At 49.8% G+C, this 25,251-nt stretch overlaps 1 pseudogene; it reads left to right on the forward strand.

Annotated features, from left to right (window-relative positions):
• The window catches only part of LOC118351466 (integrator complex subunit 4-like), a 217,047-nt pseudogene extending 194,648 nt beyond the window's left edge, over window positions 1-22,399 (forward strand).
• The last annotated feature ends 2,852 nt before the right edge of the window (window positions 22,400-25,251 follow it).

Below are 25,251 nucleotides of genomic sequence, written 5' to 3' on the forward strand. Positions count from 1 at the left end.
CTTGTCTGATTCCACACTAATCTTCAGATGATTTGTGGCGACTCTCTGAAGGGAGCCTTTGGTATTTTTGATGATAGGGATTGCAATCAATGTGTAAATTGCCCTGGGTCAGTCACGTTGACATTTTCCCAATATATGAATTCTTCCAATCCAGGAGCATGGGATAGTTTTCCATCTCTTAGTGTCCTCCTCAATTTCTTTCAGATGTGTTCCGTGGTTTTTCGGGTAGAGATCCTTTAGCTCTTTGGTTAGGTGTATTCCTGGGTATCTCATGCTTTTGGGTGCAGTTGTCACTGGAACCGACTCCTTAATTTCTGTTTCTTCAGAGTCATCGTTGGCGTATAGAGAGGTGACTGATTTCTTGGCATAGATTTAGGATCCTGCCACGCTGCCGAATTTGCTGTATGAGTTCTACGATCTTGGGGTGGAGTCTTTTGGGTTTTCCGGGTACAGTACCATGCATGCCATCGGTGAAGAGGGCAAGTTTGACTACTTCTTTGCCAATGTGAATGCCTTTTATTTTTTCTGTCGCTTGATTGCTGAGGCCGAGATGTCTAGTAGTATGTTGAGAAGACGTGGTGAGGGTGGACATCCCTGTCTCTCGTTCCTGATGTTCGAAGAAAGGCTCCCAGTGTTTCCACATTGTGGATGATAATTTGCCACGGGCTTTTCGTAGATGGATTTGAAGATGCTGAGGGACGTTCCCTCTATCCCTGTACTCTGAAGGGTTTGGATCTGCCATGGATGCCGTATTTTGTCAAATGCTTCCTCTGCGTCTCTTGAGAGGATCATCTGGTTCTTGTTTTCTCTCTTGCAGATCTGATGAAGCCCATCGAGTGTTCTCCGAGTGCTGAAGCAGCCTTGCACCCTGGCGATTAACCCCACTGGGTCGTGGTGAGTAACTTCTTAATCGTGTCCCGTCGGATCCTGTTGGCTCATATCTTGTGGAGAAGGTGTGCGTCCGCCTTAATCAGGGACATCGGTCCAGCATTGTCCCCTTTTGGGGTCTTGGGTTTTGGAGTTAAGGTGATGCTGGCCTCCAAGAACGAGCTTGGAAGTATTCCATCTCTTTCTATCTTTCGGAGCAGCTTTAGTAGCATAGGTAGTCTTTCTTCTTGAAGCGCTGGATAGAATTCCCCTGGGAAGCCATCTGGCCCTGGACTTTTGTGTCTTGGGAGGTTTGTGTGTTTGTTTATAGGTTTCTTTCTTATTGGAGGTCATTTTGCCAACATCGAGTGTAACTCCCCCAGTGTTCATCGCATCAAGTGCCCCCCTCTGTGCCCGTCACCCAGTCAACCCCGCCCCCCCGCGTTCCTCCCTTTCTTCCACCCCTTGTTCATTTCCCAGGGTTAGGAGTCTCTCCTGTTCTGTCTCCTTTTCTGCCATCTCCCACTCATTTTTTTCTTCTTTCTCCTCTGTTCCCTTTCACTATTTTTTTCATACTCCCCAAAAGAACGAGACCATAGAATGTTTGTCCTTCGCCGACTGCCTTCTTTTTCTTTGACTCAGCCATAATACCCTCTGGTTCCATCCACATCGAAGCAAATGGTGGGTGTTTGTCGTTTCTGATGGCTGAGTAATCTTCCATCGTGTACAGAGACCACTCGCCCTCCTTATCCATTCATCTTTCGATGGGCACCGAGGCTCCTTCCGCAGTGTGGCTATCGTGGGCATTGCAACTCGAAACCTCAGGGTGCACGTGTCCCGGTGTTTCCCCGCATCTGTATCTTTGGGGTACATCTCCACCAGTGCACCCCCATGCTGGATCGCAGGGCAGATCCGTTGTTACCTCTCTGAGGCACCTGCACACGGTTTTCCAGGCGTGGCTGCATCAGGTCACATTCCCACCAGCAGTGCAAGAGGGTTCCCTTTTCGCCACATCCTCGCCGACCTTCGCTGTTTCCTATCTTGTTAACGTTCACCGCAGTCGCTGGTGTGTCAGGTGGGATCTCGTGGTGCTTTTGACCCATATCTCCCTGACGGCCAGTGATGCGGAGCATTGTCTCACGTGCTTGTCGGCCATGCCTAGTCTTCCTCTGTGACATTTCCATTCATGTCTCTTGCCCGTCTTCCGGATTGGATCGTTGGTCTCTTTGCTGTGGAGTTGCAGAAGTTCTTCAGAGATCTTGGATACTGGCCCTTTACCTGACAGGGTCATTTGCACATGTCTTCTCCCACTCTGTGGGTTGGCTTTGAGTTTTGTCGGGTGTTTCTTTTGCTGTGTGGAACCTGCTCATCTTGGTGAAGTCCCAGCAATCCTTTTCTTCGCTCTTGTTTCTCTGGCCTTCGTGGCTGATGTCATTTCTACGAAGTTGCTGTGGCCCAGTTCAAGAAGGGTGTTGTTGCCTTTGTCCTGCCCTCGGATTTTGATGGACTCTTGTCTTGCAAAATTGAGATCCTTCATCCATTTTGAGTTTATCCTTGTGTATGGTGTGAGAGGAATGGTCCAGTTTCATTCTTCTGCGTGTGGCTGTCCAGTGTTCCCAGCAGCATTTATTGAAGAGACTGTCTTTTCTTTTTCCCCGTGCATGGTCTTTCCTGCCTGGCTGAATATTAGTTGCCCATAGAGTTGAGGGTCCACCTCTGGATGCTCTCTTCTGTTCCATTGATCGGCGTGTCTGTTTTTGCGCCAGTATCCCACTGTCTTGCCCGTCACAGCTTCGTGGCACAACGTGAAATCCGGCATTGTGCTGCCCCCGCAGTGGTTTTCTTGGCGACTCTTCCCGTGGCCGTTCGGGGTCTTTTCGCATTCCACACCAGCCTTCAGAGGACTTGCTCCAGCTCTCTGAAGAGAGTCCGTGCTATTTCTGACAGGGATTGCATTAGTTGTGTATATTGCCCTGGGTCACGTTGACATTTTCCCCAATATCAATTCTTCCAACCCAGGAGCGTGGAACCCTTTTCCATCTCTTTGTGTCTTCCTCAGTTTCTTTCCGACGTGTTCCACAGTGTTTCAGGAAGCCATCCGGCCCTAGACTTTTGTGTCCTGGGAGGTCTTTGATGATGACTGCTTTAACTTCCTCCCTGGATATTGACCTGTTGGGGTTTTCTGTGTCTTCCTGTTCCGTTTTTGGTAGTTTGTGGTTTTCCGGAAATGCGTTCGTTTCTTCTCGATTGCCCAATTTATTGGCGTATAGCTGCTCAGGATGAGTTTTTCAGATCGCTTGTATTTCCTACGTGGTGGTGGTGATCTCTCCTTTCTCATTCATGTTTTTGTTAATTGGAGTCTTTTCTCTCTTCTTTTAATAAGGCTGGCTTCATGGTTTTTCTCTCTCTTATTGGTTCTTTCAGAGGTCCACCACCTGGTTTTGTGGATGTGTTTCCTCAGTTCTTCTGCTCTCTATTTCATTGAGTTCTGCTCGAATTTTTATTAACCGTCGTCTTCTGCTGGGTGAAGGTTTCATTTGCTGGTCCTTCTCCAGCTCCTTTAGGTGCCAGGTTAGTTTTCGTATTTGAGTTCCTTTCCAGTGTTTGGATCGATGCTTGTATTGCGATGTCTTTCCCCTATTTGGGACCGCTTTTGCTGTATCCCAGAGATTCTGAACGGTTGGTTGTATCTTCGTTCTCATTGGTTTCCGTGAATTTTCTTAATTCTTCTCTAATGTCCTGGTTGACCCTTTCACCTTTTAGCAGGATGGTCCTTAACCTGCACGTGTTTGAAATCCTTGCAAACTTCTTGTGGTTGAGCTCTAGTTTCAGAGCATTATGGGCTGAAAATATGCAGGGGACGATCCCAAAGTTTTGGTATCGATTATGACCTGATTTGTGACCCAGTATGTGGTCTCTTCTGGACAAAGTTCCACGTGCAATTGAGAAGAATGTGAATTCAGTTGCATTTGGATGTAAAGTTCTGTAAATATCTGTGAGATCCACCTGGTCCACTGTATCCTTTAGTGCTCTTGTTTCTTTGGAGATGCTGTGCCTGGAAGACCTGTCAATTGCAGAAAGCGCCGCATTCGAGTCTCCAAGTAAAAGGGTATTATTATCTAAGTATGTCTTAACTTTGCTTAGCGATTGATTGATATCCGTGGCAACTCCCACATTCAGGGCATAGATACCCACGATCGTTAGTTAGGTCGTCTTGTTGGATAGATCCCTTACGTACGATCTAGTCTAGTGATTGTGTGAGGTTTCCCACATAGAGTGTCATGTCCTCTGTGAAGAGTGAGAGTTTGACTTCTTTGCCGATCCGGACGCCTTTTTTTTCTGTTTCGGAATGTCGCTGGGAAAGCGAGGACCACTACTATTCTGCCGAACGAGAGTGTTGAGGGTGGACACCCTGTCGTGTTCCTGACCTTAAGGGAAAAGCTCCAGGTTTTTCCCAATGAAGAGCACGTTCCCTCTCTGGGTCGTTTGTACATGGGTTTTATGGTAATTGAGGTTTTTTTCCCAGGTTGCGTACCCAGCAGAAGGTTTTCATCATGAAAGGATGGTCTATTTGGTCAAATGCTTTTTCTGCATCTATTGAGAGAATCCTACGGTTCTCATCCTTTGTTTCATTAACGTGGAGAGGGAAGGAGAGACAGAACTGGAGGGATGGACAGACACAGGGAGGGGGACACAGACAGGGAGGGAGAGATAGGGATGGGGAGGGAGAGACAGCGAGATGGTGAGGGAGAGACCGAGACAAGGAGGAAGAATGAGGAAGCGAGGGAGAGAGCCAGACATGGAAGGAGAGTCAGAGAGACAGGGAGGGAGAGACAGAGACAGAGAGACACCGAGAGCCCGGGAGGGATACACTGAGAGACAGGGAGGAAGAGTCAGAGAGAAAGGGAGGGAGACTGAGACACAGAGAGGGGAGCACAGAGACAGGATGGAGAGAACGAGACGGAGTGAGAGACTGGGAGACACGAAGGGAGACACACAGAGACTGGCAGAGAGACAGAGACGCAAAGAGAGACAGAGACACAGGAAGGGAGAGTCGGCGAGACAGGGAGCGAGAGTCAGAGAGAGGGCGGGAGAGGAGACGGGGTGGGGGGCAGGGCGGGGACAGACTGAGATGGGGCAGCGGGGAGAGACAGACACAGACACAGGGAAGGAGAGTCAGAGAGACAGGGATGGAAAGACAGAGACAGCGAGGGAGATACAGAAAGACAGGCAGGGAGAGGCAGGGAAACAGGTAGGGAGACACCGAGAGCCTGGGAGGGAGAGACCGAGACACAGAGAGAAGGAGGGTGAGATCTAGACACCGTGGGAGAGACAGAGAGGGAGGGAGACCGAGAGACAGGGAGGGACAGACCCAGAGACAGGGAGGGAGAGACCGAGAGACCGGGAGGGACAGACCGAGAGACAGGCAGGGGGAGACAGAGAGACAGGGAGTGAGAGCCAGAGCCATGGAGGGAGACCGAGATACAGTGAGGGAGAGGCCGAGAGACAGGATGAGAGAGACAGGGATGGAGACACACAGACAGGGAGGGACAGATGGAGACGGGTGGCGAGAGACAGGGATGGAGAGACCGAGGCAGGGAAGGAGAGACAGAAGTGGAGGGATGGACAGAGACAGGGAGGGAGAGATAGATAGAGGTGGGCAGGGAGACGGAGAGAAAGCGAGGGGGAGACCGAGAGACAGGGAGGGAGAGAGAGATGGAGACAGGGAGGAGTGACTGAGACGACGGGGGTGAGAGATCGAGATGGGGGAGAGACACAGGACAGGGAAGGAAGGATCCAGAGACAGGGAGGGACAGACAGACCAAGAGACAGAGAGGGAGAGATGAGACAGAGGGGAGAGACCAAGGTGCAGGGAGGGAGACCGAGAGACAGGAGGGGAGAGTCAGAGACAGGGAGGGAGGAGACAGCGAGACAGAGACAGGATGGAGAGAATGAGACAGGGAGGGAGACAAGTGAGAGTCCGAGAGACAAGAAGGTAGGCACAGAGACAGGGAGAGAGAGACAGCGAGGGACAGGCCATGATAGGCAGTAAGAGAAGAAAGACTGGGAGGGACACGGAGACTGGGAGGGCGAGGGAGAGAGAGAGAGATGGGGGTGGGGGCAGAGGCAGAGAGACTGGGAGGGAGACAGGGCCAGACCGGGAGGGAGAGCGAGGGAGACAGTGAGGGAGAGACAGAGACCGGGACGGAGGGACAGGGATGGAGACACAGAGCCAGAGAGAGGCTCCGTGCCTCCGTGAGCAGGTGTCCCTCGGGACTGAGCCGGGGCGCAAGGCCTCGGCCCCGGCGCCCCGACTAGACTAGCGGGGGGAGGCAGAGGCGGTCTCGGGTCCCCTGTAGGCTCCGCGGAGGGCGGGCCTCTGTGTGGCAGGTCTGCGGGGGGCGTGGCGGGGGCGGGGCGGGAGCTTGCCCAGGCGCCTGAGCCCGAGCGTGACCTGAAGGGGGCCGGGGCGTGGCCGCAGGAGGAGCTGTGCCCAGATGCGGCGACCTGGGCACGGCAGGAGGTTGCGCGGCCGCGCCCCAGTCCAGGCCCGCGGTTCCCCGCGGTTCCCCGCGCTCCGGGCTCGCGGCAGCGGCTCTGCAGGCCTCGGCCCCCGGCGCGCAGGTCAGCGTGGGCCCCGGGAGGCGTGACGGGCCCCGGGGTGGCTGTGCGAGAGGCATCTGGCCCTCGCTGGTGGCGCGGCGGGTGCCTGGGAGGGACCGGAGGGGGACAGTGAGTCTTGGGGGCCGCATGGAGGCGCCCCCGTGGCGAGCCCGGCGGACACCCTTTGGGCCGCCAGGGTGCCGGGCAGAGGGCTGCGCGGGGGAGGAGTGGTGGCACCTGTTCTCGGAGGGGGGCGGCGGCGGGGCCTCCTACGTGTCAGGTCAGGTCTCACAGGAGCGGCTCAGGGAGGGTGTGGGGCCCCTCCACCGGGGCTCGGGGAGGTGCCGCCGAACCCATCCGCGGCTGCTCAGAGGGGTTAGGATGCAGGCACCTTGCAATGTCAGGGCAGGGCCTTGGGGCGGTGGCTTGAGGGCCTGGGCTGCTGGTCCCCCCCAGGCCCCCCAAGGCCCTTGGCTGTTCCTCCTCCCCCCACCCCCTCCCCGCTCTCAGGTCCCTCCCTAAGCTCCCCAGCCTGGCCGGCAGCATGCCCCCCTCCCCCTTGGTCCCTTTCAGGTGAATATGGCTACCTCTGAAATTGTTGAATTTTGAAATCGTTCCCCTTTCTGCACATCCTGTCCAGTATTTGTGGTTTCCTGTCTGGCCAATGTTCCCCATTCTCACCGGTGTAAGGTGGGATTTCGTTGTGCTTTTGACGTGTGTTTCCCTGATGGAAATAACAGTGATGCGGCGCATTTTCTCATGGGCTTGTCGGCCACGTCGACGTCTCGCTCTGTGCCATTTCGGTTCGTGTCTTTTGCCCATTTCCGGATTGGATGGTTGGTTTCTCTGCTGTTGAGTTGAATGGGTTCTTTAGAGATCGTGGATGCTGGCCCTTTATCTGACGGGTCATTTGCACGTAGCTTCTCCCATTCTGGAGGTTGTCTCTTGGTTTTGTTGAGTGTCTCTTTGGCTGTGCGGAAGCTTCTCATCCCGATGAAGTCCCAATAGTTCATCTTTGCTTTTGTTTTCTGGCCTTCACGGGTGTATCTTGCAAGAAGTTACTGTGGCCAAGTTCGGGAAGGACGTTGCCTGTGTTCTCCCCTAGGGTTTTGATGGAATCTCATCTCACATTTACATCTTTCATCCATTTTGAGTTTTATCTCTGTGTATGGTGTGAGAGAATGGTCCAGTTTCATTCTTTTGCATGTGGCTGTCCAACGTTCCCAGCAGCCTTTAGTGAGGAGGCTGTCTTTTTTCCAGTGGATGGTCTCTCCTGCTTGGTCGAATATATGGTCCTGACCGTAGAGTTGAGGGTCCACTTCTGGATTTCTCTCTTCTGTCCCATTGATCCGTGTGTCTGTTTTTCTGCTAGTAGCACACTGTCTTGATGAGCACAGCTTTGTAGCACAACCTGAAGTCCGGCGTTGTGATGCCGCCAGCTGTGGTTTTCTTTTCTAATATTGCCCTGGGCATTCGGGGTCTTGTCTGATTCCACACTAATCTTCAGATGATTTGTGGCGACTCTCTGAAGGGAGCCTTTGGTATTTTTGATGATAGGGATTGCAATCAATGTGTAAATTGCCCTGGGTCAGTCACGTTGACATTTTCCCAATATATGAATTCTTCCAATCCAGGAGCATGGGATAGTTTTCCATCTCTTAGTGTCCTCCTCAATTTCTTTCAGATGTGTTCCGTGGTTTTTCGGGTAGAGATCCTTTAGCTCTTTGGTTAGGTGTATTCCTGGGTATCTCATGCTTTTGGGTGCAGTTGTCACTGGAACCGACTCCTTAATTTCTGTTTCTTCAGAGTCATCGTTGGCGTATAGAGAGGTGACTGATTTCTTGGCATAGATTTAGGATCCTGCCACGCTGCCGAATTTGCTGTATGAGTTCTACGATCTTGGGGTGGAGTCTTTTGGGTTTTCCGGGTACAGTACCATGCATGCCATCGGTGAAGAGGGCAAGTTTGACTACTTCTTTGCCAATGTGAATGCCTTTTATTTTTTCTGTCGCTTGATTGCTGAGGCCGAGATGTCTAGTAGTATGTTGAGAAGACGTGGTGAGGGTGGACATCCCTGTCTCTCGTTCCTGATGTTCGAAGAAAGGCTCCCAGTGTTTCCACATTGTGGATGATAATTTGCCACGGGCTTTTCGTAGATGGATTTGAAGATGCTGAGGGACGTTCCCTCTATCCCTGTACTCTGAAGGGTTTGGATCTGCCATGGATGCCGTATTTTGTCAAATGCTTCCTCTGCGTCTCTTGAGAGGATCATCTGGTTCTTGTTTTCTCTCTTGCAGATCTGATGAAGCCCATCGAGTGTTCTCCGAGTGCTGAAGCAGCCTTGCACCCTGGCGATTAACCCCACTGGGTCGTGGTGAGTAACTTCTTAATCGTGTCCCGTCGGATCCTGTTGGCTCATATCTTGTGGAGAAGGTGTGCGTCCGCCTTAATCAGGGACATCGGTCCAGCATTGTCCCCTTTTGGGGTCTTGGGTTTTGGAGTTAAGGTGATGCTGGCCTCCAAGAACGAGCTTGGAAGTATTCCATCTCTTTCTATCTTTCGGAGCAGCTTTAGTAGCATAGGTAGTCTTTCTTCTTGAAGCGCTGGATAGAATTCCCCTGGGAAGCCATCTGGCCCTGGACTTTTGTGTCTTGGGAGGTTTGTGTGTTTGTTTATAGGTTTCTTTCTTATTGGAGGTCATGTTGCCAACATCGAGTGTAACTCCCCCAGTGTTCATCGCATCAAGTGCCCCCCTCTGTGCCCGTCACCCAGTCAACCCCGCCCCCCGCGTTCCTCCCTTTCTTCCACCCCTTGTTCATTTCCCAGGGTTAGGAGTCTCTCCTGTTCTGTCTCCTTTTCTGCCATCTCCCACTCATTTTTTTCTTCTTTCTCCTCTGTTCCCTTTCACTATTTTTTTCATACTCCCCAAAAGAACGAGACCATAGAATGTTTGTCCTTCGCCGACTGCCTTCTTTTTCTTTGACTCAGCCATAATACCCTCTGGTTCCATCCACATCGAAGCAAATGGTGGGTGTTTGTCGTTTCTGATGGCTGAGTAATCTTCCATCGTGTACAGAGACCACTCGCCCTCCTTATCCATTCATCTTTCGATGGGCACCGAGGCTCCTTCCGCAGTGTGGCTATCGTGGGCATTGCAACTCGAAACCTCAGGGTGCACGTGTCCCGGTGTTTCCCCGCATCTGTATCTTTGGGGTACATCTCCACCAGTGCACCCCCATGCTGGATCGCAGGGCAGATCCGTTGTTACCTCTCTGAGGCACCTGCACACGGTTTTCCAGGCGTGGCTGCATCAGGTCACATTCCCACCAGCAGTGCAAGAGGGTTCCCTTTTCGCCACATCCTCGCCGACCTTCGCTGTTTCCTATCTTGTTAACGTTCACCGCAGTCGCTGGTGTGTCAGGTGGGATCTCGTGGTGCTTTTGACCCATATCTCCCTGACGGCCAGTGATGCGGAGCATTGTCTCACGTGCTTGTCGGCCATGCCTAGTCTTCCTCTGTGACATTTCCATTCATGTCTCTTGCCCGTCTTCCGGATTGGATCGTTGGTCTCTTTGCTGTGGAGTTGCAGAAGTTCTTCAGAGATCTTGGATACTGGCCCTTTACCTGACAGGGTCATTTGCACATGTCTTCTCCCACTCTGTGGGTTGGCTTTGAGTTTTGTCGGGTGTTTCTTTTGCTGTGTGGAACCTGCTCATCTTGGTGAAGTCCCAGCAATCCTTTTCTTCGCTCTTGTTTCTCTGGCCTTCGTGGCTGATGTCATTTCTACGAAGTTGCTGTGGCCCAGTTCAAGAAGGGTGTTGTTGCCTTTGTCCTGCCCTCGGATTTTGATGGACTCTTGTCTTGCAAAATTGAGATCCTTCATCCATTTTGAGTTTATCCTTGTGTATGGTGTGAGAGGAATGGTCCAGTTTCATTCTTCTGCGTGTGGCTGTCCAGTGTTCCCAGCAGCATTTATTGAAGAGACTGTCTTTTCTTTTTCCCCGTGCATGGTCTTTCCTGCCTGGCTGAATATTAGTTGCCCATAGAGTTGAGGGTCCACCTCTGGATGCTCTCTTCTGTTCCATTGATCGGCGTGTCTGTTTTTGCGCCAGTATCCCACTGTCTTGCCCGTCACAGCTTCGTGGCACAACGTGAAATCCGGCATTGTGCTGCCCCCGCAGTGGTTTTCTTGGCGACTCTTCCCGTGGCCGTTCGGGGTCTTTTCGCATTCCACACCAGCCTTCAGAGGACTTGCTCCAGCTCTCTGAAGAGAGTCCGTGCTATTTCTGACAGGGATTGCATTAGTTGTGTATATTGCCCTGGGTCACGTTGACATTTTCCCCAATATCAATTCTTCCAACCCAGGAGCGTGGAACCCTTTTCCATCTCTTTGTGTCTTCCTCAGTTTCTTTCCGACGTGTTCCACAGTGTTTCAGGAAGCCATCCGGCCCTAGACTTTTGTGTCCTGGGAGGTCTTTGATGATGACTGCTTTAACTTCCTCCCTGGATATTGACCTGTTGGGGTTTTCTGTGTCTTCCTGTTCCGTTTTTGGTAGTTTGTGGTTTTCCGGAAATGCGTTCGTTTCTTCTCGATTGCCCAATTTATTGGCGTATAGCTGCTCAGGATGAGTTTTTCAGATCGCTTGTATTTCCTACGTGGTGGTGGTGATCTCTCCTTTCTCATTCATGTTTTTGTTAATTGGAGTCTTTTCTCTCTTCTTTTAATAAGGCTGGCTTCATGGTTTTTCTCTCTCTTATTGGTTCTTTCAGAGGTCCACCACCTGGTTTTGTGGATGTGTTTCCTCAGTTCTTCTGCTCTCTATTTCATTGAGTTCTGCTCGAATTTTTATTAACCGTCGTCTTCTGCTGGGTGAAGGTTTCATTTGCTGGTCCTTCTCCAGCTCCTTTAGGTGCCAGGTTAGTTTTCGTATTTGAGTTCTTTCCAGTGTTTGGATCGATGCTTGTATTGCGATGTCTTTCCCCTATTTGGGACCGCTTTTGCTGTATCCCAGAGATTCTGAACGGTTGGTTGTATCTTCGTTCTCATTGGTTTCCGTGAATTTTCTTAATTCTTCTCTAATGTCCTGGTTGACCCTTTCACCTTTTAGCAGGATGGTCCTTAACCTGCACGTGTTTGAAATCCTTGCAAACTTCTTGTGGTTGAGCTCTAGTTTCAGAGCATTATGGGCTGAAAATATGCAGGGGACGATCCCAAAGTTTTGGTATCGATTATGACCTGATTTGTGACCCAGTATGTGGTCTCTTCTGGACAAAGTTCCACGTGCAATTGAGAAGAATGTGAATTCAGTTGCATTTGGATGTAAAGTTCTGTAAATATCTGTGAGATCCACCTGGTCCACTGTATCCTTTAGTGCTCTTGTTTCTTTGGAGATGCTGTGCCTGGAAGACCTGTCAATTGCAGAAAGCGCCGCATTCGAGTCTCCAAGTAAAAGGGTATTATTATCTAAGTATGTCTTAACTTTGCTTAGCGATTGATTGATATCCGTGGCAACTCCCACATTCAGGGCATAGATACCCACGATCGTTAGTTAGGTCGTCTTGTTGGATAGATCCCTTACGTACGATCTAGTCTAGTGATTGTGTGAGGTTTCCCACATAGAGTGTCATGTCCTCTGTGAAGAGTGAGAGTTTGACTTCTTTGCCGATCCGGACGCCTTTTTTTTCTGTTTCGGAATGTCGCTGGGAAAGCGAGGACCACTACTATTCTGCCGAACGAGAGTGTTGAGGGTGGACACCCTGTCGTGTTCCTGACCTTAAGGGAAAAGCTCCAGGTTTTTCCCAATGAAGAGCACGTTCCCTCTCTGGGTCGTTTGTACATGGGTTTTATGGTAATTGAGGTTTTTTTCCCAGGTTGCGTACCCAGCAGAAGGTTTTCATCATGAAAGGATGGTCTATTTGGTCAAATGCTTTTTCTGCATCTATTGAGAGAATCCTACGGTTCTCATCCTTTGTTTCATTAACGTGGAGAGGGAAGGAGAGACAGAACTGGAGGGATGGACAGACACAGGGAGGGGGACACAGACAGGGAGGGAGAGATAGGGATGGGGAGGGAGAGACAGCGAGATGGTGAGGGAGAGACCGAGACAAGGAGGAAGAATGAGGAAGCGAGGGAGAGAGCCAGACATGGAAGGAGAGTCAGAGAGACAGGGAGGGAGAGACAGAGACAGAGACAGAGAGACACCGAGAGCCCGGGAGGGATACACTGAGAGACAGGGAGGAAGAGTCAGAGAGAAAGGGAGGGAGACTGAGACACAGAGAGGGGAGCACAGAGACAGGATGGAGAGAACGAGACGGAGTGAGAGACTGGGAGACACGAAGGGAGACACACAGAGACTGGCAGAGAGACAGAGACGCAAAGAGAGACAGAGACACAGGAAGGGAGAGTCGGCGAGACAGGGAGCGAGAGTCAGAGAGAGGGCGGGAGAGGAGACGGGGTGGGGGGCAGGGCGGGGACAGACTGAGATGGGGCAGCGGGGAGAGACAGACACAGACACAGGGAAGGAGAGTCAGAGAGACAGGGATGGAAAGACAGAGACAGCGAGGGAGATACAGAAAGACAGGCAGGGAGAGGCAGGGAAACAGGTAGGGAGACACCGAGAGCCTGGGAGGGAGAGACCGAGACACAGAGAGAAGGAGGGTGAGATCTAGACACCGTGGGAGAGACAGAGAGGGAGGGAGACCGAGAGACAGGGAGGGACAGACCCAGAGACAGGGAGGGAGAGACCGAGAGACCGGGAGGGACAGACCGAGAGACAGGCAGGGGGAGACAGAGAGACAGGGAGTGAGAGCCAGAGCCATGGAGGGAGACCGAGATACAGTGAGGGAGAGGCCGAGAGACAGGATGAGAGAGAGACAGGGATGGAGACACACAGACAGGGAGGGACAGATGGAGACGGGTGGCGAGAGACAGGGATGGAGAGACCGAGGCAGGGAAGGAGAGACAGAAGTGGAGGGATGGACAGAGACAGGGAGGGAGAGATAGATAGAGGTGGGCAGGGAGACGGAGAGAAAGCGAGGGGGAGACCGAGAGACAGGGAGGGAGAGAGAGATGGAGACAGGGAGGAGTGACTGAGACGACGGGGGTGAGAGATCGAGATGGGGGAGAGACACAGGACAGGGAAGGAAGGATCCAGAGACAGGGAGGGACAGACAGACCAAGAGACAGAGAGGGAGAGATGAGACAGAGGGGAGAGACCAAGGTGCAGGGAGGGAGACCGAGAGACAGGAGGGGAGAGTCAGAGACAGGGAGGGAGGAGACAGCGAGACAGAGACAGGATGGAGAGAATGAGACAGGGAGGGAGACAAGTGAGAGTCCGAGAGACAAGAAGGTAGGCACAGAGACAGGGAGAGAGAGACAGCGAGGGACAGGCCATGATAGGCAGTAAGAGAAGAAAGACTGGGAGGGACACGGAGACTGGGAGGGCGAGGGAGAGAGAGAGAGATGGGGGTGGGGGCAGAGGCAGAGAGACTGGGAGGGAGACAGGGCCAGACCGGGAGGGAGAGCGAGGGAGACAGTGAGGGAGAGACAGAGACCGGGACGGAGGGACAGGGATGGAGACACAGAGCCAGAGAGAGGCTCCGTGCCTCCGTGAGCAGGTGTCCCTCGGGACTGAGCCGGGGCGCAAGGCCTCGGCCCCGGCGCCCCGACTAGACTAGCGGGGGGAGGCAGAGGCGGTCTCGGGTCCCCTGTAGGCTCCGCGGAGGGCGGGCCTCTGTGTGGCAGGTCTGCGGGGGGCGTGGCGGGGGCGGGGCGGGAGCTTGCCCAGGCGCCTGACCCCGAGCGTGACCTGAAGGGGGCCGGGGCGTGGCCGCAGGAGGAGCTGTGCCCAGATGCGGCGACCTGGGCACGGCAGGAGGTTGCGCGGCCGCGCCCCAGTCCAGGCCCGCGGTTCCCCGCGGTTCCCCGCGCTCCGGGCTCGCGGCAGCGGCTCTGCAGGCCTCGGCCCCCGGCGCGCAGGTCAGCGTGGGCCCCGGGAGGCGTGACGGGCCCCGGGGTGGCTGTGCGAGAGGCATCTGGCCCTCGCTGGTGGCGCGGCGGGTGCCTGGGAGGGACCGGAGGGGGACAGTGAGTCTTGGGGGCCGCATGGAGGCGCCCCCGTGGCGAGCCCGGCGGACACCCTTTGGGCCGCCAGGGTGCCGGGCAGAGGGCTGCGCGGGGGAGGAGTGGTGGCACCTGTTCTCGGAGGGGGGCGGCGGCGGGGCCTCCTACGTGTCAGGTCAGGTCTCACAGGAGCGGCTCAGGGAGGGTGTGGGGCCCCTCCACCGGGGCTCGGGGAGGTGCCGCCGAACCCATCCGCGGCTGCTCAGAGGGGTTAGGATGCAGGCACCTTGCGATGTCAGGGCAGGGCCTTGGGGCGGTGGCTTGAGGGCCTGGGCTGCTGGGCCCCCCCAGGCCCCCCAAGGCCCTTGGCTGTTCCTCCTCCCCCCACCCCCTCCCCGCTCTCAGGTCCCTCCCTAAGCTCCCCAGCCTGGCCGGCAGCATGCCCCCCTCCCCCTTGGTCCCTTTCAGGTGAATATGGCTACCTCTGAAATTGTTGAATTTTGAAATCGTTCCCCTTTCTGCACATCCTGTCCAGTATTTGTGGTTTCCTGTCTGGCCAATGTTCCCCATTCTCACCGGTGTAAGGTGGGATTTCGTTGTGCTTTTGACGTGTGTTTCCCTGATGGAAATAACAGTGATGCGGCGCATTTTCTCATGGGCTTGTCGGCCACGTCGACGTCTTGCTCTGTGCCATTTCGGTTCGTGTCTTTTGCCCATTTCCGGATTGGATGGTTGGTTTCTCTGCTGTTGAGTTGAATGGGTTCTTTAGAGATCGTGGATGCTGGCCCTTTATCTGACGGGTCATTTGCACGTAGCTTCTCCCATTCTGGAGGTTGTCTGTTGGTTTTGTTGAGTGTCTCTTTGGCTGTGCGGAAGCTTCTCATCCCGATGAAGTCCCAATAGTTCATCTTTGCTTTTGTTTCTCTGGCCTTTGTGGGTGTATCTTGCATGAAGTTGCTGTGGCCAAGTTCGGGAAGGGTGTTGCCTGTGTTCTCCCCTAGGGTTTTGATGGAATCTCATCTCACATTTACATCTTTCATCCATTTTGAGTTTATCTTTGTGTCTGGTGTGAGACAGTGGTCCAGGTTCACTCCTCTGCATGTGGCTGTCCAGCATTCCCAGTGGCATTTATGGAAGAGACTTGTCTTTTTTTCCAGTGGATGGTCTCTCCTGCTTGGTCGAATATGTGGTCTTGACCACTGAGTGGAGGGTCCACTTCTGGATTCCTCTTCTGTTCCATTGATGGATGTGTCTGTTTTTGTGCCTGTACCACACTGTCTTGGTGAGCACAGCTTTGCAGTGCAACCTGAAATCCGGCATTGTACTGCCCCCCGCTGTGGTTTTCTTGGCTACTCTTCCTGTGCCATTCGGGGTCCTTTCTGATTCCACACAAATCTTCAGATGATCTGTTCCAGCTCTCTGAAGAGAGTCCATGGTATTTTGATAGGGATTGCATTGTGTAAATTGCCCTGGGTCACGTTGACGTTTTCCCAATATTCATTCTTCGGATCCATGAGCATGGAATAGTTTGCCATCTCTTTGTGTCTTCCTCAGTCTCTTTCAGACGTGTTCTGTCATTTTTCGGATAGATATCCTTGACCTCTTTGGTTAGGTTTATTCCTAGGTAGCGCATGCTTTCAGGTGCCATCCCAAATGGGGTTGACTCCTTAATTTCTCTTTCTTCAGTCTCATCGTTAGCGTCTAGAAAGGCCACTGGTTTCTGGGCATTGATTTCGTACCCTGCCACACTGCCGAATTTGCTGTATGAGTTCTAGCAGTCTTGGGGTCGAGTCTTTTGGGTTTTCCAGGTGTATGGTATCATGTCATCTGTGAACAGGGAGAGTTTGACTTCTTCTAGGCCGATTTGAATGCCTTTTATTTCTTTTTGTTGCCTGATTGCTGAGGCTATGACGTCTAGTGTTATGTTGAATTGCAGTGATGAGAGTGGACATCCCTGTCTCGTTCCTGATCTTCTTCGGGGAAAGGCTCCCAGCGTTTCCCCCTTGGGAATGATAATTTGCCGCGGGCTTTTCATAGATGGCTTTGAAGATGCTGAGGAATGTTCTCTCTATCCCTATACTCTGAAGCGTTTGGATCAGGAATGGATGCCGTATTTTGTCAAATGCTTTCTCTGCATCTATTGAGAGGATCATCTGGTTCTCGTTTTTTCTCTTGCAGATCTGATCAGTCACATGGAGTGTTTGACAAGTGTTGAACCAGCCTTGCATCCCGGGGATAAATGCTACCTGGTCACGGTGAGTAACTTCTCAATGTACCGTTGGATCCTATTGGCTCGTATATTGTTGAGAACGTTTGCATCCGTGTTCATCGGAGACATTGGTCTATAACTCTCCTTTTTGGTCGGGTGGGGTCTTTGTCTGCTTTTGGACTTAAGGTGATGCTGGCCTCATAGAACGAGTTTGGAAGTATTCCATCTCCAGAAGCTTCAGCTGGCCTCACTGTAGTCTCTTTGGCAGGCTCTTGATTTGGTTCAGGATGTTGCTCAGTGGCAAAAGTCATTTGCTCCACTGAGGCAGGTGGCGGCTCCGGCATGTGCGGGAACCCAATAGCATGCACCTGGGCGTGCTCTTCCTCCAGGGTGGCCACGGGTACAGGTAGCTCTTGCATGTCGGAACAGTGAGTCAGAGGTGTTACCACCACATGCATTGGTTTGGTCTGAGCAGCTGGCTTCTCGGCTCGAGCCATGACCAGCTCAATCACCTCTGGCCCTGAAGCTTTAGCAGGCCCCAAGGTAGGAGCTGGGGCCAGTTGTTGAGGTGGTTCAGGATATTGCACAGGGGTGGACACTATTTGCTCCACTGAGACGAGTGGCTGCTCCGGCATGTGGCAGACCCTGATAGCATGCGCTGGGACATGATCTACTGCGAGGGTGGCCAAGATTGCAGGTGGGTCCTCCTTGTTGGGAGAGTGAATCAGAGATTTGACCACCTCATGCATTGGCTTCAACTCAGCAGCTGGTATCTCTACTCTGGCCAAGCACTCAGCACCGACAGCCCTGCCCAGCTCGATCACCTCAGGCCCAGAAGCTTCATCAGGCCCCACCTTCAGAGCTGGGGTGGGCTGCTGACATGATGTTGCTCAGGGGCCAAAGCTGGTTGCTGCACTGAGGCAGGTGATTCCTTTGGCATGGCATGCCGGGGACATTGATAGTGGGCACCTGGGGGAGCTCTTGTTGCAGGGTGGCCAAGTGTGTAGGTGGCTCCTCCAGGTCGGGACAGTGAATCAGAGGTGTGACTGCCTTGTAAATTGACTTGGCCTCAGCAGCTAGCATCTCGGCTCGGGCCATGCACTCAGCACCAACTGCCATGCCCGGCTCAAACTGCTCAGGCCCATAAGTTTCAGCTTGCCCCAGTGTAGTAGCTCTGGCGGGCTCTTGATTTCGTTTAGGATGTTGCTCAGTGGCCGAAGTCGGTTGCTTCACTGAGGCAGGTGGCTGCTCTGTCATGTGGGGGATCCCGATAGCATGCCCCTTGGCATGCTCTTCCTCCAGGGTGGCCATGGGTACAGGTACTTTTTCACATTTGAAATACATTATTGCATATTTGCTTATGTTAAAAAAAAAAACTGTGTCCAAAACTTAAAGATTCTTATTTACTGATGCATTTAAATCTTTCTCATGATGATCTACGGCATTTAACATAGTAGTGAAATTGTTCGTATCTGTGCCTTCAGCAGCTTTTACTTCTGTACTTGTGGTGTTCCTGTTTATATCACTCGGATATCTTTTGAAAAACAATGACATACTTTAGAACCCTGAAGATTTCCCTGGTGTTTTTTTTTTTTTTAGTGTCATACATTTCCATTTATTGGACCTACTGAATACATCAGTTAAATGTTTGCTTATTTTACATAAAGGGCCCATTTTCTTTTTTTTTTGAATTTTTAATTTTTTTTTTAAATTTTTATTTATTTATGATAGTCACAGAGAGAGAGAGAGAGAGAGAGGCAGAGACACTGGCAGAGGGAGAAGCAGGCTCCATGCACCGGGAGCCCGATGTGGGATTCGATCCCGGGTCTCCAGGATCGCGCCCTGGGCCAAAGGCAGGCGCCAAACCGCTGCGCCACCCAGGGATCCCCAGAATTTTTAATTTTTTATTGGAGTTCAATTTGTCCACATATAGCACAACACCCAGTGCTCATCCCGCCAAGTGCCCCCCTCATTGCCCATCACCCAGTCACCCACCCCCACCCACTTCCCCTTCCACTACCCCTTGTTTGTTTCCCAGAGTTAGGTGTCTCCTGTTTTGTCACCCTCACTGATACTTTCACTCATTTTCTCTCCTTTGCCTTTATTCCCTTTCACTAATTTTTATATTTCCCAAATGAATGAGACCATATAATGTCTGTCCTTTTCCGATTGACTGTTTTCACTCAGCATAATACCCGGGACAGCTGCACCCCAATGTTTATAGCAGCAATGTCCACAATAGCCAAACTGTGGAAGGAACCTCGGTGTCCATCGAAAGATGATGGATCAAGAAGCTGTGGTCTGGCGGGAAGTCATGGCGGCTCACCTAAAGAAACGAGTGTACGACGAATTCACTAAGGAGGTCCAGCAACAACAGGAGGAAATTGCAACCAAGAAACTGCGATTGACAAAACCAAGTAAATCTGCAGCACTCCACGTAGATCTGTGTAAAGCTCCCTTCCCAGCGGATGCTTTGCAGTATCTACTCCAGTTTGCCAGAAAGCCTGTTGAAGCAGAAAGTGTGGAAGGAGTAGTTAGGATTCTCTTGGAACATTATTATGGAGAATGATCCATCTGTGAGACTGAAAATTGCATCATTGTTGGGTTTATTATCAAAGACTGCAGGATTTTCACCAGACTGCATTATGGATGATGCCATTAACATCCTGCAGAATGAAAAGTCTCATCAAGTCCTTGCTCAACTGTTGGACAGCTTGCTTGCAACTGGCACCAGACTCCCAGAGAATCAAGCTATCCAGATGGGATTAGTTGATGTAGCCTGCAAGCACCTCACAGATACGTCTCATGGTGTAAGAAATAAGTGCCTGCAATTACTTGGCAATCTTGGCTCTTTGGAGAAAAGTGTCACAAAAGATGGAGAAGGCCTAGCTGTCAGAGATGTCCAGAAGATGATAGGGGATTACTTCAGTGACCAAGACCCACGTGTCAGAACAGCAGCTATAAAAGCCATGTTGCAGCTTCATGAGAGAGGACTGAAATTACACCAAGCAATTTATAATCAGGCCTGTAAATTGTTGTCTGATGACTATGAACAAGGGCGCAGTGCTGCAGTCCAACTTATCTGGGTTGTCAGTCAGCTCTATCCTGAAAGCGTTGTCCCCATTCCTTCTTCTAATGAAGAAATTCGCTTAGTTGGTGATGCATTTGGAAAAATTTGCCCCATGGTCAATGATGGCTCCTGGGTGGTTCGAGTTCAGGCTGCAAAGCTGTTGGGCTCAATGGAACAAGTCAGTTCTCATTTCCTGGAGCAAACACTCGACAAGAAGCTCATGTCCGATCTCAGGAGAAAATGCACTGCACATGAACATGCCAAGGAACTTTACAGGTCAGGAGAGTTTTCCAGTGGCAGAAAGTGAGGAGGTGATGCTCCCAAAGAAGAAATAGATACAGGAGCTGTGAACTTGATTGAGTCAGGAGCTTGTGGAGCCTTTGTTCAGGGATTGGAAGATGAGATGTATGAGGTCCTCATTGCTGCTGTGGAGGCTCTCTGCGTGCTGGCCCAATCTTCACCTTCTTTTGCGGAGAAGTGCCGCCCTGATTTCCTGGTTGACATGTTTAATGATGAAATTGAGGAAGTACATCTGCAGCCCATACACAGCATGAGAAAAATTTCTAATAATATCACTCTCCGAGAGGATCAGCTTGACACTGTCCTGGCTGTGTTAGAGGATTCATCCAGAGATATTCGAGAGGCTCTTCATGAACTTTTATGCTGTACTAATGTTTCGACTAAAGAAGGGATTCATCTTGCACTGGCGGAGCTGCTGAAAAATTTAACCAAGTACCCTACTGATAGGGACTCTATATGGAAGTGCTTGAAGTTTCTGGGAAGTCGGCATCCAACCCTGGTGCTTCCCTTGGTGCCAGAGCTCCTGAGCACCCATCCATTTTTTGACACAGCTGAACCAGACATGGATGAACCAGCTTACATTGCAGTTTTGGTTCTTATTTTTAATGCTGCTAAAACCTGTTCAACAATGCCAGCACTGTTCTCAGATCATACCTTCAGGCATTATGCCTACCTCTGAGACAGTCTTTCTCATCTTGTTCCTGCCTTAAGGTTACCAGGTAGAAAACTAGTGTCATCGGCCATTTCTCCCGGTATTGCGCCCCATGAGGACCCGTCCCATCAGTTCCTGCAGCAGAGCTCTGAAAGGGTGTACAGTCTTCAGAGCACCGGAACCCTCAGGGAACCCAGAAGCTGCTGGAGTTCACCATCCAGGATCTTCAAAAACTTGGAGAACTTCAGTCTGAACTAGCAGGAGTCGCTGCTAGGAGTTCTCGGCTACCTATCTTTGGTGTCAGCTTCTTCTCCTCAAGGCCTTGCAAGAAAAGCTCTGGAATGTGGCTGCCCCTTTATATTTGAAGCAGAGTGACTTGGCCTCCACAGCAGCAAAACAGATCATGGAAGAGACCTACCAAATGGAGTTCATGTACAGTGGTGTGGAGAATAAACAGGTGGTGATTATACATCACCTGAGGCTGCAGGCCAAAGCCTTGCAACTTATAGTAACAGCACGGACTACTCGAGGAGTTGACCCCTTATTTGGGATGTGTCAAAACTTTTTACAGGAAGTGGACTTTTTTCAGAGGTGTTTTATTGCGGATTTGCCCCACCTAAAGGACAGCTTTGTGGACAAACTTCTTGACCTTATGCCCCGACTCATGACATCCAAACCTGTGGAAGTGGTCAAAATTCTACGGACCATGCTGAGGCAGAGTACCTTCTTGCACCTCCCCCTTCCAGAGCAGATCCACACACTTCAGCCAGCATCATTGAGCCAGCAGGTGAGTCAGACAACCCCTTGCAGTTTACATCTGGATTGGTTGTGGCCCTGCATGTCGATGTGACCCTGGAAAATGTCCAGGACCCTCAGAGTGCTGTGAAGGTCCAGGTCTTCTATCCAGATGGCCAGGCTCAGATGATTCATCCTAAGCCGGCAGACTTGCAGAATCCTGGCCCAGGGCGCCACCGGCTTATCACTCAGGTGTACCCCTCCCATACTGCCTGGACAGAACCATGCCAGGTGGATGTGAGGCTGCTGCTGGCCTACAACTCCAATTCCCGCATTCCCAAATCCCCCTGGATTGACGGTGGCGAAGTGTCACCCCAGGTGGAAACCAGCATCGAGGGCACCATCCCCTTCAGCAAGTCTGTGAAAGTTTCCATAATGCCCAAACCTGCAAGGCGCTGAGTCACAAGCATTGTGTAGAGCTAAAGCTGAGAAAGACCTTCTTAGGTAGCAGAGTGAGCCCGAAGCCTAGAGCACTTCACCTGGAGCCGGCGTATGGGCATGAGCACCATCACCCTTATCGTCTCATCTGGTATCAAACACAAAATAAATTATTTTGCATTAAAAAAACAAAAACCTTCAAGTCCACACCTCTTCCTTCCCTGACTCCCCCCACCACCTCAATAAAGTTGAGAAAACAACAACAACAACAACAAGAATCTGTGGTCTATGATACAATGGAATATTACTCAGCCATTAGAAACGACAAATGCCATGAAAGGAGAGTGATGTTTGTCTACTTGTTGGGTTCATGTTGTTGTACGTGTGTGTGCAGCCAACCAGCAGTGCTCATTATGTACCAGATCATCTACTAAGAATAGTCTTTTACCCAAAACCAGGAAAGAGGAGAGAGAAAGAACTAGTTTTGAGAGCTTTTTGATTTGGAAAAAGCATTACAAAAATCACGATTTTCATTATACAGTAAGGGAGTAGCTTCCTTCATTCTCGTGAGGATTAACGATAGAGGGAGTCCTGTGAAATGAAGACCACTTTGTATTCCAATTTAATTTCTTGAATTTCTTAATTGTTTCCTTTTCTTTTTGGTTTTTACTGACATTCAAAAACTGAAAAACTTCTAGCTCATAACTTTGTTGCATTTCTAGGTCCTTGCAGCAACAAAAGGAGATTGTCATATTAGGACTAGAACTTTAAGTGAGTCCTAAAGTATTGGAAGAAAATTCTAAAATATACATTGAGGTTCTACAAGGAAAAGATTGAGTTTAAACAAAAGAGCCTGAGCTAATTCTTCCAGAAGGTTTGTTACTTTGAATTCAGAGCCCTTTTACAAGTATATTAGAAAAATAAGTAGTCCCACAGTATCAGTCGATTCATGTATAAATGAGAAGAGGGCTAACATTAATGAAACTACCTCTAAAGTAGTTGACTGCCAAGCTGATTGTTAAATTGGTTATTATGGAAACAGGAGAACCAACTCACACACTTAGAAATGAGGTCCCAGACTGGAAGCACTGGTAAATGTAGCTGCTCATAATCTAAGTTAAATAATTCCTTGACAATCTGAGTAGATCTATATCATCATGGTGGTCTTATATGTAATTTAGGGTGTTTAGTAGGAAATTATTGAATGGACTTCATGATTCTCTAGAGCTTATTTTTGAGAGGTGCTAGTGAATCAGGAGGGAAAAAAATAAATGCTCAAAAAAGTCCTATTGCCATCTTACACATTTGGGGAAACTGTAAGAATATGTCCAAAGAATCTTGGTCTTCAATACTTTTATATACAGTAATAACTAACACCATAAAATAGCACTTATTTAGATAGAATTGATGGTAGACGTGGCAGTACTACATCCTTTTCTACAATGTCTGAGTGTTTGTAGTACTTAAGACCTTTCCATCAGGCATCAACATTAAATATTGAATACCTCTAGAAAGTGTGAAAATAATTTTGTCTTTGGAAGTAGTTAACGTGCAGTTTTTCCGTGTGTCCCATTGGACTTTTCTAGTGATGATTCTCCTAGGATGCTTTATCAGTAGGTGTCTGGATTTTATGGACTAAAAAGCTGATATTTTCTTTTATAATTGAAATCTGTAAATTATCTTTATACTTAATTTTCTATGTCCATTCATAGCAAAAAGTAAGCAAAATATCCCAAGACAAAGAATGATGGTTCCCCTCCCACCAAACCTTGAGCATAACCGTTGAGGAACAAGAACTGTCGGAGATCTATGTGTGTGTATCTGTACATACATCCATGCATACATGGCAAGATTTAACAGAAATCACAATTCCGACATCATCTGTGGTTTATGTCACAGCTCTTCTCTGTCGTCAGCCTCTGTTTTTCTCTTTGGGCTTTCGTTGAAAAATACTCAGCCTCATATCTTTTGCTCTGAGACTTTAACTGTAATCCTTGAATTCTTAATTTCAGTTCAGAAACCCTAGTCGTAGAACTCATGAGTCTCCAGATTTCCATGACTGTCACCAAAAATTGAAAATCCTATAGGTTTGCCTTTTTTTTTTAAACTAAAGACTTAAAAGCAAGAAAAGAAAAAAAAATGCTTCTTTCTGTCTTGACAAACATGAGGAAGAAACTGCAAACAGGAATACAGGTGGAAGCAACTCCTTCTGTAGCCTCCCCTTGTACTTTTAAAAGAGTTTTGTCATGGGGTTAATGATGGAGAAAGTTGACAACAGGCATTGTATATGTCTGCTGTTCGCAAACTGTATTGTGTGACCGTATTTTTTTCCCAGTCATTGAAAGGATTCTCCCAGTGTGATACCTCTTAATTTAAAGAAAAAAGTGTTTTTTTCTCCTGTAAAATAGTCATCATTTGGAACTGGAGGGTATTACGCTCAGTGAAGTAAGTCAATCGGAGAAGGGCAAACATTATAATGTCTCATTCTTTTGGGGCATATAAAAATAGTGAAAAGGAATAAAGGGGAAAGGAGAAAAAATGAGTGGGAAATATCAGAAAGGGAGACAGAACATGACAGACTCCTCACTCTGGAAAATGAACAAGGGGTGGAAGAAAAGGAGGTAGGGTGGGGGTGTGGGGTGACTGGGTGACGAACATTGAGGGGGACACTTGATGGGATGAGTGCTGGGTGTTATGCTATATGTTGGCAAACTGAACTCCAATAAAAAAATCATCATTATTTTATGACATTTATAAAATGCAGTAAAAGATAAGGAAACCATCCTGAGAGGCAGGATGCCTCTCTCATTTGGCCAGCTTTTTAACATGTTCTACTTATTTTCCTCCCTTATTATTTAAGGCTTTTTTGTATGTATGCACTGTCTTTTTTATTGGCTATATTTTTGAGGAAGAAGCTCTTCAATTTACAGGTGCTGTATATTTTATAGTCATAAATTCATTGATTTCTAGAAATACACATTTGCTTCCATGTATCCATTAGAGTGCAACAATCCTGAACTCCTAGGGATTTTTCACTGATGAAAGTTGTTTTTATACTTCCCTGTTGTATTGAAGCAGGTCTGAAGACCAGGAAGAAAGCTGACTAGTGATCTGAATTGCAAAATGTTGAGAACTAACCAGTGGGTTGTCATGGTGCCTAATGACTCTTGTGTGTGTGTGTGTGTGTGTGCCTAATGACTCTTAAGTACAAAGGAAGTTTATTAATTATTTGAAGTAAAGACAACACAGTCATTTGTAGGAGATCCTTAGCTAGAAAGTTTTAATATTCTTTGAAGAAATCAATACAACCAAAC

This window comes from Canis lupus, chromosome 19 (assembly GCF_003254725.2).
Source record: "Canis lupus dingo isolate Sandy chromosome 19, ASM325472v2, whole genome shotgun sequence".
NCBI classification, from domain to species: Eukaryota; Metazoa; Chordata; class Mammalia; order Carnivora; family Canidae; genus Canis; species Canis lupus.